Here is a 17,137-nt window from a genome sequence, read left to right as displayed (position 1 = left end):
AGTGAATACCTTTTGAGTGCCCTTTATGATCCAGCCAAGATCCTTTGGGGTTGTTACATTTTTCTATTTCCCCAGAAGAGGGCAGCCTTGCCCAGCTACCTCCAGATTTTGTTCTGAAGATTTCTTGTGCAATCTAATAACTACCTCAATTCTGCCACAGGATTTGAGAGAAGGGCATGCCGTCCCTAAGCCCCTGCTTGCACAAACCATTTAATTTTGTAAGAGAGGTAAAGAGAATGGAAGCAAATAGGTCTTATAAGTGGTAATTGTAAATGATGCTACATCTGTATGTTTATGTTCACTCTTTTTAGACTATTATAGAGTTTTTTTGGTGTCGGTAGATTTAACTTTATTTTTTCCTTTCTACTACTATAAGTGTAAGAAAAACAACAATATGAAAGTATTATAAGAAATAGTGATAATCCCACCACCCATAAAGAAATTTGAGAAATTTCCTTCAGTCTTTTTTTTTTTTTAAACATAGCTGGGATCAAATGTATAAAATTGAGGTTTTTTTTTTAATTTGAAAGTTTCTTGGAAAGGTTAATAAAGCTAATGTTTATATACATATGTTTATACTGATTTTTTGAAAATATTATTAGTTTCAAGTATACAGTACATTGTTCAGACATTTATATAGTTTATGAAACAATCCCCCTGATCGCTCTTTCTCTCCTCTGGCTCTACACCTAGCCGTTACTTTACTGCTGACTGCATTCCTTATGTCGTGCTCCCCATCCCCCATGACCATCTATCAACTACTAATTTGTACTTCTATAACCCTTCACCCCTTTCTTCCATTCCCCTCTGCTCTGGCTGTCACTAGATTGTACTGATTGTTATGCAAACTTTTTTTCTAGTTTAAATATTTAAGCTCATTATATTGGTCACTATGATACATACTGACATAAAGCGGTCATCCCAGTAGACATGTTTCCTCCCAAAGAGTTTAGAGTTTACGCTTTAGCATAGATGGTAGACATTAAATCAGAAACTATATGCCTTGGGTGTGAAAACGGAAGAACAGAGCAGTGTAGCAACCTGTGGGATCGCAAGCCAGCCTAAAGGTACATGTGATGGCTGTTAAGTTCATTTCATAACATCTGAAACATGGTAGACACTAGTAAAGATCTGTTAGTGAATGAAACATGAATTTAACACTGTTTTGGGTTATCTTTGTCTTGTCTTTTTCTACAATTGTACAGTACAGGATCCAGCATGGTGCTATAAAAAAGCATAGGCTTGAATTGAGCAGATTTCAGACTAAATCCTGAACTTGCGAATTATATGACAATAATAATGGCTACCATCTTATTTAGTATCTGCTACATGTGCCAGACACTACACTAGGAACTTTATATTTAATCTTCCCTTCTATCTTAAGAAAAACCCTTCACTACTTTGAGCCCTATCTCTAAAATGGGATTATGCTCTTCATCTAGCAGTACCATTGTGAAGATTACTGAGACAACATATGTAAAATGCCTACTACACTGGTACATAATAGGTGATAAAGACTTCTCTCTTTCAAATAAAGATTGAAATGGTCCACTCTTTTTTCAAGAAAATTACATATCACATACTATCTCTGCTTTAGGCTTATTGATTTCAAGGAGTAATGAAGTTATAGGTAGACTAGAGCCAATGGGCAAGGTTTTTAAAACTTTCAAATCATGGAAAAAGTCAAGCGTACTGCAATGTAAGTTAACCATACTTCTATACACTCTGCTGGAGAGCACAAGGAGATAGCCGTAAATTCCCTGGACTCAATCTCCTTATAACAACTGTTTTCTCAAATTTCAGTCTGTCTCAATTTTAACTACATCTGTTTTTGCCTTCACATATGATATTTGCTTAAAATGTTCTTTAAATTAACCTTTTAAACTTAGATTTTTTTAAAAAGAAATGTGTCATTACTATAAATAGAAAATCAGTCTCTTGTCATAAAAGGTAAGCACAAATATAACTATGTTTTATATTCTGCCTAGATTCTGTTGCTTTCCCAAGGCTCTGAGCCTAAGGCCTGGCTCTCTCTTTAAAAAGGGAGAATTTTAAAAGATTACTGGTGTTTATAACATACTAGTACTGTATGGGGACTTTTCTGCATGTAATCAAATGGAGAATTGAAAAGGCAAAACTTGGTCATGATCTGATGAATTATCTCATATCCTCCAGGTACATGCCTGCATTTTGGAAAAATTTTATGTATTTCATTAAGATTTTGACATTGGAAAATATGGGAAAAACTATCCTCTAAAATATCCATTATAATTTCCTTAAATAATTCACATTTTTATTTGTTTTTCAAATTATATATTGCTAAAGGATATCACTTTGCATGGCATTTAATTAGTTATAAAAGTATTAGTTATTCAGCATTTCTTATCAGAATCATACCACAATTTCTTTTTAGAAAACACTTGAGCAGAACCTACCTAGAGTCACGATCCCTTTTCTATTTTTAACCTACATAATCACATCCAGGGATTTATCTTAAGGAAACAATCAACAAAAATTAAAAAAGCTATGTATAATAAACTCTTAATCATAAATAATAATGAAAAAAAGAAGCAATATGTACTTAACAATAGGAGAATGGTTTGTTAATTATTAACACTATATCATTTGATGTATTATGATATAGCCACTAAAAATAATTGTAAAAATAGTTATGTAGCCATGAGGGGAAACACCTGTTAAGATAGAGGTATAGAAGCTATTATAGAAATCCAAAATTATATCACAAATGAGGTGGAGGTTTACTTCTCTCCCTTTGTAAAAGTCTCAGCTAGTATGGTGGCTCTCCTCCATGAAATTCTCAAGATCCTAGGTTCCTTCTATCCTGTTGCTCTGTCATTCTCTACATGCAGCTTTCACTGCATGGTTCGAGATGACTGGTCTTGCTCCTGCTATCATGACAAATCTCAGTCAATGGAAAGAGGAAAATAGAAAAGGGAGACATACTCTTTCCCTGAAAAGACAGGCCTGCAAATCACGTCACTTCTCTTCCCATATCAAATGACCATACCCAGCTTCAAGAAAGTGTCCAGATAAAAATTTTGGAGAATGGATATTGAGGGCAAAATAGCAGTCTGCCAATCTATAATGTTATGTGAAAGTATCAGGATAAGAAAGAAACTATACCCTAAATAACAATTGTATGTGGAGAAGTCAGGCAACACCTTGACTTGGTGATCAAAATTACCATCATATGAAAAAATTAACATTAAACAAGGGATATATGGATATGCCCCGAGAAGAACGTAACCTATGCAGTATGCGGACCAAGAATGTATAACTTCAGTCTAATTCGATCTAATCACAAGGAAACATGAGACCAATAATGGTAATATTCTATTAAAAAGAAAAAAGCTGGACCGTATGTATGTATTTATGTATTTATTTATTGGAATAGTAATATTTTTTAATATTCTTTTTTTACGGTGACGTTGGTTAACAAAATCCAGTAAGTTTGGACTGTATTTATTAAAAATGTGAATATCATAAAAGACAAAGGCTGCAAAATCTTTTCCTGTAAAAAGAGGATAAAGAGATATGCATCTAAATGCAATACTTGATGCTACATTATTCTGGAGGGGACGGGAATGTCAAAGGACATTATGAAAGTGTTATATCAGAGTGAATGTAAGAAGCTGATAACCCCCTGTGATTATATAAGAGAATATCCCTAATCTTAGGAAATAGACATATTTAAGGGTAGAAAATAGACATATTTAGGGGTAATGGTGATGTATGTGATATGAAATGTGCCTTATCCACAATTGGTTCAGAAAAAATACCGTTTATATATATGTGTGTTCATATACATATATGGGTATATGTATCTCTAATATATATTTGTGTTTATCTCTATATACACACACATATATAGAGAGAGAGATCTATATGTTTATACATGTATTATGGGCTGAATTGTGTCACTTCAAAATTCACACGTTGACGTCCTAACCCCTAGTACCTCAGAATATGACTGACTGTATTTTGAGATAAAGCCTTTAAAGTAATTAAGGTGGCTAGAGTGGGCCCTAATCCAATATGACTGGTATTTTAAGAAGAGCTTAGGACACAGATATGTCCAGAGGGGAGACCATGTGAAGACACAGGGAGAAAATGGCCATCTGCAAGCTGAGGAGAGACACCTCAGAAGAAACCAACCCTACTGACTTCTTGATCTTGGATCACTAGCCTTCAGAACTGTGAGAAAATAAATTTCTGTTGTTTAAGCCAACTGGTCCGTGTACTTTGTTAAGGCAGTCCTACTAGACTATTACAATGTATGTATATATCTACATATTTACATATCTGTGTGTGCATGTATGTATATGTATGTAAAATTATACACATGCACACACACATATACATACATTGGAGTGAGGGAGAGCAAATACAAGCAAATAAAGTAAACAGTTTATAGGTAATCTGATAAAGAATATGTGGAGTTCCTTGTACTATTTTTATTTTGCAACTTTAGAATTACTTTCAAATTCAAAATAAACATATATATAATTAGTACTTGTACACCATAATTGCAAATATGAACAAAATCTAAAAGTGAAACAAAAAAGATAAAATTGTTAGCTCAAGGTGGAGGAATTATTTTCCCTTCTCAAATGTCCAACTTCTTGCAATGTTATTTTATTGAGTTTTACATCGCTTTTTAAATAAAAATAGCTATTATTTTTTGAGTCTGATATGTAACAAAGACTAAGTACTTTGTGTATTCTATCCTATTTATTTCTTACAATAATGCTTCAGGGCAGATTTTACTATCCTCATTTAATTAAGAAAACTGAGTCTCAGAAAGGTTAAAGTCAGTAGCTGAAGGTTACAGCTAATAAAAGTTATACCAGATTTTCAAAAGAAATTAAAAATAAATAAAAGTACACAAGTCTTGGGGAGGAAGTGACAGGACTAGGCCTTGGTACGTTGTAAAGTGACTTTCATGGGGCATATCTAAGTGCCTAGTGCTCTCCTCTTTTCCCTTGGATATGCATAATTTGTTTATCAATTCTCTATTTTTGGACATTTATATTGTTTCTAATCTCATAACTAAGTCTTTACATGCATTCTTAATTGATTCTTTAAGATAAAATCCCAGAAGAAAAATTTTGGCCAAAGAGTACATTTTTAGGCCTTTGATACATGTTTCAAAGTTGTCTTCCAGATATGTTGTACCAATTCATACTCCCATTGGCAGCATAAGAGGGTAACAATTTCCTCAAACCCTAATATCTTAACGTCTTTAAGTCTCTTGTCAGTTTGATGGTAGAATTTTGTGACAGTTTCTTTCAATACCCCAAGGGTTTGTGAAAAGTGTAATTCTCAACATATTATTTCCCACTCAGCACAGACCTTATACCTTTGCTCAGCATTCCTGATCTTGGAAATTTGACTCTGTTTACTAAAAGATGATTAATGCCAACAAAATGAATTTCTTCAGGAAGTGGTCTTCTGTTCCCTGCAGGTATTTTAAAATTAGTCTTTATTTTTTTGAACATGATAATCACAGCTATTTTATATTCTGTATTTGAGAATTCAAATATCTGAAATCTTGCAGCTACATTTTTGTGTGTTGGTTGTTTCAGCTGTTCTCAGTGCCTTGTTTCCTCGTATGCTTATTTTTCTACTGTAAGCTTTTGATTTCCCTTGCATATGCTTCTATAAACCATTGCCAGCCCAAAAGCATTTTAAAGATGAAATCGATCTTCACAGACACAATTGTATCCCTGGGACCCACAGATGATAGGGTGGGGTGCTGATACAACATTTGGGTTAACCGATCCAGAGATAAATACTGACGGCATTTTGGATTCTCTATAGCAAGCAAGAGTGTCAAGCATTTTGGAGTTGTAAATGCTGCCTTGGTCAAACATCTGCTGGGTGTGATCGACCTGAGAAAAAGGTAGAGATACTCAATACATTCAGCAATATGGCTTTGCTATATTCCACTTTGTCTCCAGTTTTAATCAGGGGCACATTGTTCAGGCTTTCGGTGTTGTCTCTGAGACCTTAGTCGTGATGCCCAAGGCTGTAAGGTCTTCCCAGGTCCAGACCAGTGCTCTGGGGTGACCGTGTGACTTTGCATGGAGCTGTGGCATCACTGCAGGCAGTGGTTGGCACCTGTTTGGCATGAAGCATATCTCTAATATCAATGAGTCCTTAGAAAGCATAAAGTCCATTTTATCCTGGATATGAGACCACAGTTTCTCCAGAGCTGGGTTGTTTTCCAGGTGCCTTTCCGTGTTTTTGCATTTTCGTAGTGTTCTTGCCCATCAGTACCAGAGTCTTCCCCTAGACCTAGAGAGAAATGTATATTTGCCGCATTCACTTGGAGACCACATTTTCTGTGTCCATAGTAGGTTTTGGACAATGTTCTCAAAGTTGTATGCATTTTAAGGAGAATGTGGATTTCTAGGCTGCTTTGTCTTTTCTGGATGATATGTTAGTATATCAGCATTGACCGAAAGATGATATGAGATCTAAAGATGATGTCACACTCATGAGAATGCCTGGGAAAAGGAAGTAGATTCTTAAAAATTCCCCATTGAGAATCTTGTGTTCCTGGAACCATACCACTGCTACAACTCTAGAGAACAGGGAGAATTAAAGCCACCATAAAGGTAAGGGAAGTTCTGACCAAACAGGCAAGAAAAGGAAAGACCTCCGATTCTTTGAAGGATGAAGAGGAGGGAGAAAGAAAGGGGGAGAGAGGGAAGCAAACATCCATCCATCCATCTTTTAATCTATAAGCATGCACAGATATCTGGAGTGAAGTTCACCTATTATTAATGATAGTAATTATGAGTGAAAGAATTTTGGATGGTTTGTGTGCCTTATTCTTTGTACCTTTGTTTTGTCTCAATGTTTTTATACTATTTCTGTTGTTAGGACTACAATGGCGGAAAAATTTAAGAATCATTTCTATTTGATGGAATGTAATGTTTAGTACACAGAAACAGTTCTGTCTATATTATTCAAAAATTGGGAGGAAGGGGACATCGCTTTTTGTCTGGGCAATAACAGAAAAAGGAATAAAATTTAGCAGGATCCTGACTGCCTGCAGCAGTATTGCATTTGGGTCTGTATCAGTCAGCTTTTGCTGTAGTAACTAACAGCCCCAACATCTCAGTGGCAAATAATAATGAACAAATATTTCTTGGTATTAAGGGAAAAAGGTTAGTTTTGGTTCTGCAGTGCTGGTATCACATGTCTTCTCCTTCCAAGAATCGAGACTGAAAGAGCAGCTTTTGATGACAATGATCTGCTCACAAATAAACATAGGAAAAGCAGGACAGGAATAAATCTTGATTCCATATTGTCTTTTTTTATTTCTTCATTTGTGTCACATACTTACCTTTTGCCCTTTTATGAAACTATAAGCTTCTTGAAGGCTGGCATTAGGGCTTTGGATTCCAGTTCTTTCGTCTCCCAGCTGCGTTAACTTGAGCATGTTATTTGACTGGGTGTCTTGAGTTCCTCATCTGTAAAATGAGGATAATGATAGGTCTTACCTTTAGGTTTGTTGTGGATTAAATGAGATAATACATATGTAGCCTCTGGTATAGTAAAAGCTCCATAAGTTATTACTCTTCTCTTATTTCTCTCCCTCTCTTCTCCTTTCCCTTTTGCCTCCTCCTCTTCCTTTTGTTGTCCAATATCTCTTGTTAGTTTCACAGGACAAATTTTTCTTGAGAAATATTCATGTATAGAAACTGTTCTTGTAAACTACTTACATTTGATGGGGCTATCAAAGTGACATTGGAAATAATACAAGACAATTTATAAGGAGTGGCACAGTATGTACCTGTCAGAAGTTTCATTAGCACATCTTGACTTCCTCATACACTTTGAAGCTTTTTCTCTAGTGTTATGTCATCATTTCAGAAGGGTTTAGTAGATGTCTGAGTTAGAAAAAATAATAATAAAAGAGAGAGTGAGAAGAGAGGAAAAGTGCAATTCTTATATGATTTTTGTATCCAGTGAAAATAATTTTGTTTTTTTTACTTCTTAACATTTTACAGATGAAGAGATCAAAGTGTGGAGCAGTTTAATTTAGTCTCTCAGGTAAAAAAACTAGGAAGTATAGCTGGGTAGCTAAGAGTAGAACACTGGCCTTTTATCTCCCATATCAATGTCCTGTCAATTTTTTACTTTGCAAGCTCCATTACAAAACATAATTTCCAGTGTCTCCTCCCTGCTTTGGTCATTTCTTGCTGCATGTACTCTTGCAATATTCCCCTTGCAGGCTCTTTCTATAGCAGCCATCCCCCTGCAGCCTGTAGCACACACTGCCATTTGCTTCATCTTCTTCAAAGGTCACTTTCATGTATGTCACTTTCCTGCTCAGCAACCTTCAGTGACCCTCCATTGCCTGTAGGAGGAAGCCCCAAGTCCTTGCCCATTTCAGCCTGCCTCAGCATCACATTCTTTTCAATGATAAACTTTCTGGATTCCTAATTCTGTCCAACCCAGTCTGTCTTTTAAACTTATTTTGTGCATTCTTCCCACTATGCTAGTTATTATCTGTGTCATGTAGTTGATGATTTATCATGTGTATATTGTTTGTGGGATATTGCATCTTAGGTAGCTGAATGGAAAAGGCATGGACTCACACATTTATCAAATATATTTTGGGCATCTAGGATGCGTAAGGCATGAGATGTCGTGAGGTAGAAGTTAAGAAGATAATAGGTAATTTGTAGGAGAAATTATTTTCCTCATTAGAAGAAAAGTAGAAATGTAATTCAAGTTAGGCTTCAGGAGAGAATCTATTCTTGCCTCTTCCAGCTTCCTTGGTTTGTGGCCACATCACTCCAATCTATGCCTATGTGGTCACATTGACATTTCCTCCTCTTCTGTGTGTGCCAAATCTCATTCTGCCTCTCTCTTATGAAGACATTTATGATTACATTTAGAGTTCACCCAGATAATCTGGAATAGTCTCCTCATCTCAAGATCCTTAGCTTAATCACATGTCTTTTTTTTTTTTTTTTTTTTGGCTGTGTAATATTCACAGGTTCCAGGGATTAGGCTATGAATTTCTTTTGGAGGCCCAATATCCAGCCTACTATGCACATCATGGGATCATAAGAATTTTAAAGAGATTTTCATATAAGAATGTTAAAAATAGAGTACTTAGATACTTAGTACTAAGTACTAAGAATTTTAAAAAGTTGGTCTGTATTTTCTAATAGTAATTATGTCAGTTAGAAATAGTACTGACCTGCTTGTAACAGAGCATCCTCCACTGACTACCTCTTTTGAAAAGGTGATCCTTACAGTAGAAATTTTTCTTTTATGAAAACCATCCTGAAGTAGGTAGTCCAGGGCTGACAAGCATGCAGCATTAAGATGTCATCAGAGGCTGGTGTCTTTCCATCTTTATGTTCTGCCACACTTGGATTCCATCCTTAGGGTCACTTCATGGTCTGAGATGGCTGCTGGAGCTCCAGGCATTATAGTCAGATGCCAAGCCTCCCCTTTTCCATACATCTTGATGTCCAGAATGTAACAGATGCAAATAAATGCGAAGTTGGAAAATTTAATTTTCTACCCGAGCACATTACCCAATTTCTTTTTCTAAGAGAGGAAAGGAACTGGATATTTAAAATCAGTTAGTGATCTTTTCACACTAACAAATCCTCTTAAAAACAAATATTTTTTGGAGCAACTTCTGTATGTGAAAGCATAGCTAAGGTCTAAAGATACGAAGATGTATTATGATGGTCTCTGTCCTTGAGTGACTTGCAATCTAGTTAGGGAGACAGAGTACATAAACAAAAGATTAAGAAATGTACTTCAGTATCTAATGAGTGCCATAGGTAGAAAGTGTATGTGGTAGACTTTCTGAAAAACGTGGGGCAAGTAGGAGTTAGAAAAGTTGAATAAATGAGAGAGAATATTTCAACTGGGGTTTATCACGAGGAAAAGTATAAAAGCATGAATGCTCATGAAGTGATCAGTGAATATCAAGTGGACTGATTTGGTGAGAGATATGTATGGAGGAAATCGGTTCCCCGAAGGAACCTGCAATCACTTGCCTGGAGAGGAAGGAGGGAGTCAGATTTGTGGATAATGATAGAAATAATAATAGTTAGCATTTTCCAGGAACTCTGCTAAATGCTCTACAAATATTTCACATACTTGTAACAATTCTGCAAGGTGAGTTTAGTATTTACTTATTTAGTTTTGGTCTGATCAGCATCCCTTCCCTGCAGAATGGCTTCTTCCTAATCATAGGTGTGGACACATTTGAGTCTCAACCAGACTCTCTTCCAGAAATCTGGATCTTGAGTAGAGACACACAGAGATGGAATGAAATTATTGTTGCATCAACTAGTGGCAGCTTCTGGAAAAGAAGGTCTATGAGTGGCTGCTACTGTGATTTTTTAGTTTCTGGTAGTTCAGCCTACCCTTTGGTGTTAGGAGTCATCCATGACTCTTCCAAGACACCTCTTCTTATTGATTACATTGGTCAGAGATAGTTTCTATTGCTTAAAACAGATGAACTCTGACCTTTTCAGTCTCAGAGAACATGTTGCAAGTAGCAGATCCTCAGAAATATGAGGGAGGTAGATCAGATAGAAGGCAGACTTCTATTTAGATTTCAAGATAGAAAATAGGAGCCCCTGGCACTCAGCGGTGAAATAGATCAATCGAGTTAGCCCTTGTGTTATTTGAGACAGCGTACCCAGAGGCATAAAACTCTGGGGAAGGTAGCTGCCTTAGACCCCTTGGAGTAGGAAACATCAGGACTCTGTTTTACAAGATACTGGATAATTTGATGCAAGGGATAGACATGCTCAAATCTTTAAAGTCTTCAAGGAATAGAATGAATCTCAAAGTATTTATGTGACCATGATAAAATAATGACTTCCTGCCTGTAGCTGTAGAATGAGATTCTTGAAAATCAAATCTTACCGTTGAAAATGCTATCTTACTTTTATGTCCAAGTTATGGCATGAATGAGAAAAGAACAGGGGCCCCAGAATTGAAATAGGGAAATCTAGTATGTAAGAGACTTGGAAAATCCCAAATTCTGAAACCTTTCTGAACTTCTCCCCACACTCTTCCTTCTTTAAGGAAGCCATTCTTCCTTTCAGGAGCAAACTAGCATTTTCTCCATTGTTCAACCTTTTAGTGTTTTCTACTGATAACCATTCTCACTGATAATTCAACATGGTCTCCAAGAGTAAATTGCAGAATCAGAGTAAAAAGAGTTCACCAATTATCACTCAAAGTTGTCACAGGAATCAGCAAATTCTACAAAATGAAGCAATGTCCATGGGAATGGATTTTGAGGATGTTTGACTAAGGAGGGCAAAATATGAATCTAGATCAAGTCAAATTGATCGACATGGATTTACTCAATAGACTTTCTTCATTAGCATGGGCATGACCCTAATGCAAACTTGGATTGTCCAGCACAAACCTGTACCAAATGCTGGCACCTGCCAAGTGATATCAAAGGGTTAGAAATCCCTTGGCATAGTGTAGAGGAAGGGACTCAAAAGACAGAAACGCTGTTTGATTTATCAAATGTCTCCAACAGGCCCAGTATCCTTCAAAGGTGATTTACTAATTGTTCCAACCAGCCCTGAATACTGTTGACATGAGTTGCCCAGGAAGTGGGCTTTCTGATCCCTGTGGGGCTTGGAGGAGTCTTGGGTGGACACCCTGGGTGCTAGTAATTCATTGCTAGAAGCAAAGCCTGCATGGTTATGAGACAGTAGTCCAAATGTGATTCACAGATAACTCTGGCTACATTTTATCATGGGATTCCCAGGAGTGTAAGCAATGCACATTCCACTAAGATATCATACTCTGCCCTCTCCAGCTCCAAGTTTAGCAAGCAGAGGATTGAATCAAGCCACCACGCTAGTCAGGGTTAGAGCTAGGAGTTACTTGGCATCCCCAGAACTTTTTGATTAGAGTGGAGGCTGGGTTCCTTGGGAAACATGCTACAGTATTATCAGATATGGACACTGTGAACCTTCCTCCTGGCCTTCCCTGCAGCCACTCCTCTGCTGGCTGTGCCCTGGAGAAAGGGAAATAGCCAAACTTTTTAAAGGCTATTGAAACTGACTCTGAATAAAACTATAGCCTGTTGGAATGTCACTCCTATCTGCCAGAGTGAGGGTGATTGGGAGGAGACAATAATAGGCTTCTGCCCCTCATTCACCTCATGGTAGGCCCGGTGGGATCCCAAGCTCATCCTGTGGATAGTACACCAGTTCCTGAAAGTATTACTGGAATATATAAGCTTAGAAAAGTGTAGAATCTCCACATTGGCTCCCTGACTCATGGAGTAATAATTACTATTACTCATGGAGTAATAATTACTATGGTAGGAAGGACCAAAAGGATGCCATCGGTGTCCCCTCTCCCTAACAAAATCGTGTGTATGAAACGAGGCTGCATTTGGAGAGGAACCGCAGAAAGTTGTGCCAGCATCACAGACCAGGAAGACACAGGCTTGGCAATTCCTGTCAGATTTCCATTCTTTTTCTCATCATTTCTCTCATTAGAATGGAGAATGATAGTGAACTGTGGTAAAGTTAACAAGGTGGTGATTTCAATTTGGTTGATGTTCCAGAGATGATCTCCCAGTATATGGTTTGCAGCTACTGATCTGGCAAAAGCGTTTTCTCCATTCAGATAAACAGGTTTACCATCACCTGGAGGAGAAGTAGCCCAAGTCTAAGAAGTAGCCCATGTGGATTCTCTAATTCTGGATCCTAATACATAGCCTGTAGGCAGTTTGACTAGCTGTCAGCAAACATTTTCTGTAAAAAGCCAAATAGTAAACATCTTGGGCTTTGGTCCACAGGTTTCTGTTGTAAGTACTCCACTTTACTGTTGTAATACCAAAGTAGCCATAGACAATATGCAAATGGGTGAGTGTAGCTGGGTTCCAACAAAACTTTATCAAAGCAGGCTGAAAGCTGGATTTGGCCCATAGGCCACAGTTTGCCAACTCCTGATCTTGACCATCAACATCTATAAGACGTTATGCTACTCGTTATAGCGATGACGATGTGCTGACAGGACCCAGGGAGGAGGAAGCATCAGGAGCCCTGTGACAGAAGGTAGAAGATATATTCTGAGGAAATAGAGGGTCTTGCCATCCCAGTGAAATTCCAGGGAGGATTTTAATGATATAGAAAAGTGAAGGCCAATTCTTTATCTTGAGTACCCTATCACTAAGAATGAGGCACAATGTTGGGTGACTTTCTTTGGATTTTGGAGCCAATATGTACCATATTTAAGTAACTTGCTTTGCCATTTACTATGAAACCTGAGAAGCAGCCTGTGGCCCCTTGGTTAATTTTTTTTTTTTTAAACTGTGTCCACATAAGGCTCTTCTGCACGTGAATGTAGGACATATCTTCCTGTGTGTGCATGAAAATGGTGGTGGACCTGAGTAGGGATGGTGTCAGATTGGCTTGAAAGGTAATCTCCCTACTTACCTCTGTGAGTTACTTATGAGTCAAACTCTTGGAAGGACTGTGGTGAATATTACACATCATGAAAATCAAAAAGGTGAACAGAGATCTCAGATTTCCTCTTAAGCTGAATAACAGCTTACCTCATCTTGATGTCAAGAGCTGTTCAAAGAGTTTGCTCATTCCAATGTGAACCTACCTTCTAGTTAGGCAGACTGTCTACAAAACTAACAGCAGACATCTGCTTACTTTTAAATGGGTGGCGAAGGTGACAAGCAGGTAAGAAATGGAGCAGGTGGATGAGAAAACTGATATAACCAGTGGTAGTGTAAAAGTGAACATTTCCCCTTATTCACAAAAAGAAATGGATACTCAATGCAAAAGATTTAGATAATACAGAAAAGCACAAAGAAAAAAACTAAAATAATGTTTTTTTTTGTTTTGTTTTTTATCCAGAGATAACCACTATATCACATGGGCTATTGCAATCTAATCTTTTTCTTAATGCTATGACTATGTGTATCTGTGTGTATATATTTAAACAGAATAATAGTGTATATGCTCACTTATAACTTGCTCTTGGAAGTTTTCATTATAGTGATCATTTTTCCATGTCAATGAATATTCTTATATGGCATGACTTTTAATGATTATATACACTTTCCTCAAACAGAAAATGCCTTAAATTTTCTAACCAGTGACCTAATTTTTTACATTTAATAATCAGTGTTTCTTGCAGAGACTATATCAACCAGTATAGAAAATTTTATGAATATAAAAGCTGTTACCATATATGGCTTTACCAGATCACTGTACATTATTAGAGCATATCTGAGCTCAAGAGCTAGTCTATTAATTGAAATAATTAAGATATCTCTTTTCTCTGTAGATTTCTCCATTTTTTTTTTCTTGCATTAGTCATAGTAACTAATATTCATGTCATGTTTTAATGTAACCTCTGTCAGTTTTGGGAACAACATTTGTGCAATAATTTTTACCTAAAAGGCACAAAACTGATGGCAAAACATACCTATTACAAGGTCACAGATGTAAATCATTCATTTGGTAGGTACTCACTGAGTACCTAAATAAAGAGTAGTATCTTTTTGGGTGGGCGATAGTTCATAAATACTGAGCTTCCACAATGTGCAAGGATGCCAAGAAATAACTTTTTCGAAGGTTTGCTTTCTACATAGAGGAACAAGATATGAAACAAAACTAAGTAACACTACAAAAGATGGCATAGGGCAGTGTCCAATAATGGGTACAGGCAACAGGGGCTTCCATTTTAAAAATATCTGTCTCTGAGAGCTGGAGCAGTCGGAAAAGGCTTCTTGGAAAAAAACACTAAGTCTTGAAAGAATTAAGAAGGTAGAATTGAGAGGGGAGAGCTTTTGGCTAAGGCTAAGAGACAAGTACATTTATCTTTGGAGAGAGTAAATTGAGTTCACCAGAGGTGTAGGAGTCGAAGTAAAGCTGGAAAGAAGGAGTACTAGATAGAAGAGATCCTTGAACATCAGGCTGAGGCAGTTTGGGCTCCACTGTGAACATTCTGAGAGGAAGCTTTTTGGCAGTAGAGTGACTATTGGTGTGACAATAGTCATCTCTTAGTCTTAGAGCCTCTGAAATCTCTTTGATAAACTTTAAATTTATGATGGAAGTTAAAACTGTTTAATCAGCATCACTTTATTACTGCTCTTTGATCAAGATCCACATGCAGAAACTGGCCCAATAGTAAAAGAGTCCAGTTATAAATTCATATGTAGAATCTGTAAAATTATGTTAAACAATTCCAGTAATTGAACTAGAATTATTTTCCTAAAATAGCAAGATCAACACATTGTCACTTTTTCGTCTTGATACATTTTTATTTTAAAACAAATGTAACATTGTTGAAGGCATTTTGAAAACAGAAACAAAATCCTATAATCAAATTCTACACATAACTAATTAAATATTACGACTTTCCAGTCTTGTAAAAATGCATATTTTTTACCTAGTTGCAATAATATTGTAAGGGCACTGTAAATGTTAACATGCTACAAATGTATGAAAACAATTGTTTTAAAGATTTGTGTAAACATCTTTGAGTAGATGTACTTGATTTAATCATTCCTCCATGTTTAGATGGTTTCCATTTTTCGTTGTTTTGATTAGAACTTTCCATCTGGTGTGCCATTGGCATTTTTGTGTGCAGAGATGGGAATTTAGGTGTGATGAGATCTTGTCGGTCCTTGGGAGGCTGTGGGTAGGGATCTTTGCGGTTGGGGCCCTAAGACTAGTAGTCTCAGGCTGTAAGAAGCATCCTTGACTGGCTACTTCAGTGGGCTCTACAAATATCATTTTCAATGTGTGCCATTACATAAAAAAGTTGCGATGCACTTTCGTGGGAATGTAGTAATCATCTTCAATTTTTATTAATATTACTGGTTATAGAACGTAGAATTTTTTACAATTGAGTTTTAATTGCTTTTTAAAGCAATACTTGCACTAATAAAGATGTAAATAGTATGGAAAAATAATGAACAGTAATAAGTTCTCCCCTAACCTCAGGTGTTGTGTTCTTCTCCACGAAGTCCAACTGTAAGTTTCTTATGTATTCTTCTGCAGACTTCCTAAGGTCAGTCATCTATCTATCTATCTATCTATCTATCTATCTATCTATCTATCTATCTACCTACCTACCTACCAACCTACCTCCCTACCTACCAACCTACCTATCATTGCATCTATCTATCTATATATTAGGGGTAATATTAAAAATACTCACCACACTTACAATCAACTGGAAGGAAGGCACACAGTGTACGGGATATGCCAGAGTGCCTAGTGCATATTATCAGCCTTACATGTATCCCTTGCTTTTATACATTGATCTGCACTTGGCTTTTCTCATCTAGTAATATTATTTGGAGATTGTTCCACATCAGCACATACAGAACACTTTGTTCTTTCCAATGGTATTGTATTTTAACCACTTCTTAGAGATGGATCTTTAGGGTGTTCTCAGTCTTTTGTACTATAAACAATGCTCCAACAGCAGCCATTATTCAGTATGAATTTATCTAGAATAAATGTCTAGATGAGAAATTGCTGGGAAAAACAGTACACTATATGCATATAAAATTGGTGTTGTTAATTTCCTTCCAAAAAGGTTTACGATTTTTATTCCCACCAACGTTTATGATGGCCTATTCCCCAAAACAAGGCCAATTCCACATATATCAGTCTGAAGGGTGAAAAACAGTGTCTCAATTTAATTTGCATTTAATCTAAAAATATTTAAAAGATTAAGTTTTGAACACTTCGAATCAAGTTATTCTCTGTAATTAGACAAGCAAGCATCATCCATGGGTCTGAAACAGACATAGATACTACTAGAAGGTCATAAGCTGTTGAGAATAAATAAAAAGCTAAAACTCTTGAGAGTACCTGCCCAATGATGGGGGTAGGAACAGTGTTTTAAGTTTTTGCTTTCGGCCTCCTCTACTTCTCCATTTCCATCAGGTAGCATTAGGAAGTTGTGAATTACATGAATGTGTTGTGTGTTTGAGCCTTGCTTGAGGGAATGGAAATTTAGAAGAGCAAGAGAGGGCTTGTCTGTCTACTTCACATCAAATTCCAGGTGCCTCTCCTTTCTCTCTAGCAGAACCAGCACGTCTGCAGAATCA

The sequence above is a fragment of the Pteropus medius genome, unplaced genomic scaffold (genome assembly GCF_902729225.1).
Source record: "Pteropus medius unplaced genomic scaffold, Ma_sr-lr_union100, whole genome shotgun sequence".
Lineage (NCBI taxonomy): Eukaryota > Metazoa > Chordata > Mammalia > Chiroptera > Pteropodidae > Pteropus > Pteropus medius.
The sequence above is the reverse complement of the archived record's forward strand: the minus strand, read 5'-3'. Positions refer to the sequence as shown.